This window comes from Acyrthosiphon pisum, chromosome A1, assembly GCF_005508785.2.
Source record: "Acyrthosiphon pisum isolate AL4f chromosome A1, pea_aphid_22Mar2018_4r6ur, whole genome shotgun sequence".
NCBI lineage: Eukaryota > Metazoa > Arthropoda > Insecta > Hemiptera > Aphididae > Acyrthosiphon > Acyrthosiphon pisum.
In genome coordinates, this window is record NC_042494.1 from 14,260,373 (window position 1) to 14,264,999 (window position 4,627).

Below are 4,627 nucleotides of genomic sequence, written 5' to 3' on the forward strand. Positions count from 1 at the left end.
TTCCATATCGTTCATATTTATTACAGTATGATTGGTTATTAAATCACTGTTGTATAAATAATATCATAATATATATCATAACATCGATGATATAATTTTAGAGAATAATAAATTGTCCTATTTGTACAGCGGAATAATGCTCAAATTTCCGAATAAATGGTATACTAGGTACTATTATGTTTCACCGTAGCGCGTTTAAGTTCTAGGAAATAATGTTGCCAATCGATTAAATTATTGCCCAAGGGCCAGTTTTAATCTAAATACTATGATACGCGGACAATTGCATCATCATAGAGCTTTATTGCGATATTGTGCCGTTGAACGGTCATGATCACCGAGTATCTACATTAATTATAATTTTGTGTGACACCATTTTGAGGCGCAAAATTTAAGTGTTATGGTTCGAAACATTTAATTGTACGATCTCAAAAAAAAACTTCCGAAAACTTATGAAAAATGGAGATAAAAAGAAAATATTAGCACGGTTGAAAATAAAAATATTATTTTTTTGTGCTTCTTGTAAAATAATCGTAAATCATTAGTGTTCTCAACTTATTAAAAACTGTTTATGTACAATGTAAGCCTTCAACCTGCACAGTGAACACATTATAAAACAATATATATTGTAGTGTACCTATCTGCTTAATGATTGATAATTTTATTGGATTACAATTTGTTCCCTATTGTTTGCTGTTATGACAATAATAAATTATCTATACTAATTGTTTCTTTGATATTTCTTAAGCATTTTCTTGTTTGTCTATGCTCGTCTTGCCCTACACTGGACCGGTGGAGGAATTCGTGGATGTTATTTCGATTTCTGGCAGTCGGCATTCAACGAGCAACTGGTGTTTGATGGTTAAGTGTACGCCACATGCTAAATGCAACGAGTCTTATTTTTTTTGCAAACGGAAATGTCGTGTTTGGATTTGGTATGCTCTATTCTTAGATGCATCAGGATGACATCACCTATCCTATTAAAATAGGGTTTTTTTTCCAACGTTCGTTTCTCCGTTTTACTTCTCTGAGTTTGGTTTTTGTTCTCTACTCACAAAACTATTTTGTACGAGCTCGTATATCAATATAATATTATTATCATTTACGACGTCTTCGTACACGCAAGGTTTTAATTTAATTTTTCTGCCGTTTAGTTATTTTAGGTACTTACCTATCTTTTGCCAGTTCATATTTTTTCGTTTCCTTCGATATTGCCCATGCTCTTTTATCCGGGTATCCAGACATTAATGATATTGTTTTCACAATTTTGATTTTATTATTTATTATATAATCATTAATAGAATTAAAAACTATCCATGAAAATCGACGTAAAAGTTAGTGAACACATTATAAATCCGCACTGCCTATGTACATAAAAATAATCCTACTCGTTTTGGATACGTCTTGTGGTTCGAGCTATCATAATGTAGCTTTTTTTTCATTTGGTACCACATCTGTCGAGGGACCACGGATAGTATTACTTCCACATAAAATGCATCGTTTATTATATTAATATAATATATCATAATAATAATAATATTTTTTTTTACAACACTAATACAATTACAATATTAAATGTAGGTATTATTAATTTAAAATATTGTTTTAACAGCATTAGTAACAAAATCCAAATGGAATGTAGTAATATCAGAATCTAAAGAATTATATGAAAAAAAATGGAGAAATAATATATCTGGAGGGCCCATAAGGCTCTTATTAGCACCCCTCCTGATCTGTCCCTGCACGTACGCGTGGCGCAAAATGTGCGTATTTTTTTGGACTTTCCGCGGCCGTAATGAATTGCAATAAAATATAGACAGATATCGATTAAATTTAATACTATGGTGCGCGGACGCTGATAATGTTGTTTTTAATAAACATATTCTAGTAATATCATAGTCGCGGTATCGTTTCGAAGGACGAGTTATGGTAATTTTCCATCGCATAATTATTAAATGGACTAGGAGACGTATTCGCTGAAACGTTTCCAAATGGCGGTCGACATAATATAATAATATAATAATATGGTTATTATATTTTTTATTCATGTCTGCTGATGCTGCTCGATAATACAAATTATAATAATTGTATGAATTATATTAGCATTATTATTATTATGCGATTTAGGATTGCAGTCCTCGCCCAACCGCTTCTCGCTATAGGAATCAATCGTTGTGGTCGGGATTTCCTCCTCAGTATATTATAGACAGTAATAATTATTATACCATCCGCGACCAGTGCCAATATACCATACCGTTGTAAGAACCTTTCAAAATGTAAAATACATTATTCTGTTGTTTATCATTATACTATATAATATTATGTCGTAAGTATATATAAATGTGGATTACGCAAACGCCATGTCTTGTGCGTTTACCGAGTAAAACTATTTAAGTATAATATGAATACATCGAAATTAATCTGTTGTTCATCGATCTATAACGATTTTTATACGAATTTCGTATACTATCTAAGCTATTAAAAATGTAATAATAGCCGTACGAGAATTCTAGTGATAACATTAAATCATGAAATAATATTATAACATTAAATAAAATCATATTAATTCCGATAAATAGATAGAATTTGTATTATAAATGTATAATTCTATAAGTAATCATTTTTAACTATAATTGATAACGAAAAAAAATATATATATATATTGTTTTGAACTATAATGCACATTGTCCTTAATTTTTGGATTTTTTATTTAGTTAAAATTTACTGAGTCCCATAATTCATCAACACTTAGAGACTGTGACTGCTCAAAAAAAATTCAAGCTTATTCGGGTTTCCTATGATGTAATCTATCAGGTATTCAGGTTTAAGAAATCAAAACAATAACTGTTATTAATAATGTAATAAAATATCTGCTACAGACTACAGTTCAATTGTATGAATCTGGACTATGAATACAATTGTTCAATTGTTGTGTACAGAGAAAACGTTAATAGAAGTTTGTTTAGTCTTTTAAAACATGATATTCTACACCATTGTCCATTGCGAATAATATAACAAATTGCAGATCAATTTATTAATAGTATAATATCGGGTATAATTTGGTGGAGAAATTGTTTTATGCATTTTTTTTACCAAATTTTTCCACCGTTTTAGTCGCTGGGTGTATATTTTGTGTATATTTCAGGTTCTACGTGACAGACTTGAACTCTAGCAAGGCCACATCGTCCGACGTATAGGTACATGAAATAAAGCTACAAACATCGAGGGGTTCATCACAGTTACTCACAACTTAATATTTCTATCAATGTTTTTATCTGTTCATATGGTTATTGAAAATAACATTATAAAGGTTGTAAGGAAAAAAAATATTTCATAGAATTTTGCATATGTTTTTAAAATTATAAGCTCACTGGACCGCGCTGAAGTATGACATTATAATAATATGCAGAGGATAACGACAAAACCTAAATTCTAAAAGTTATTGTTTACAAGTTAAAGTATACTTTAAAAAAAGTATCGATCAACTTAAATATGTTTTTTTAGCTTTCTACAAAATGTTAATTAAGCTCGACAATAATTATTGCAACTGATAACCTATATTTAAATACTAAATAATATCACGAGTAATACGATAATACGACTGTCTATTATTAACAGCTGAAATATTTTATTATGATAATATATTTTGTTGGATTTATTTTAACAGAATTTATAAGTTCATGTGTATAGTCATTAGAAGGGGCGTGACCAGAAAATGTATGTGGGGGGGGGGGGTTCAAGTAAAATTGAAGGAGCTAGTCTTTTACCTAACGACCATTTTTTTTTTTTTTTAATCAACAACAAATTCAATTATTTATAGATTTAAATATTATATTCCTAATATATAGAAACTATTATACTAATAAACAATATACATTTAAAAATTAAAGAACAAAATCTAGGGGTTCAACCCCCGTGAGCACGCCCCTGGTCATTAGTCGTCACTGCTTAAAGAATCGTTACTTGGATGTATAATCTAAGTTACTGGATGTATTTATTAAAATTCGTACTAATACATATTAATATTCATATCATCTGGTACTGAAGTGAGCGAAGCCACAGTGCGAGACTATAGTAGGTATAGGTAATCCGTAATACCCGATCTCAGTATACACTGTCTGGTGTTTTAATTTTTATTTATATTGCATTATTGACATTATAATATTATATAAGTAACACTGAGTACATAATACAATATACATATATTGTATATACGATGTAATAGTTTAAAAAGTACATATTACTTATTATATTACTATACCTATTACTTAATATTCCATATTTCCATCGAAAAAGTGTCTACGAAGAAGCAATATTGAGTATGTACAGTAATGTTATTATATTATATTTATATCAATAAATTTAAAAAAAAATGTAGTAAGATATTTGTAAAAAGACGACAATAGTTATAATAATTATAATAATAATAATAAAAAACATAATATTATTTACGATTAGTTTTTTTTAGCATGAACATACATTAAGCTTTATATACATTATAATACATTAGTTATATAATATAAAAATGAATTCAAGCAAATCAATACAATATAATATTACAAAATTAACTCTTTTTCATTTACAGAACAGCAAGGTTTGATATCGTTGCAGTTCGTGTTTGGACTGTATT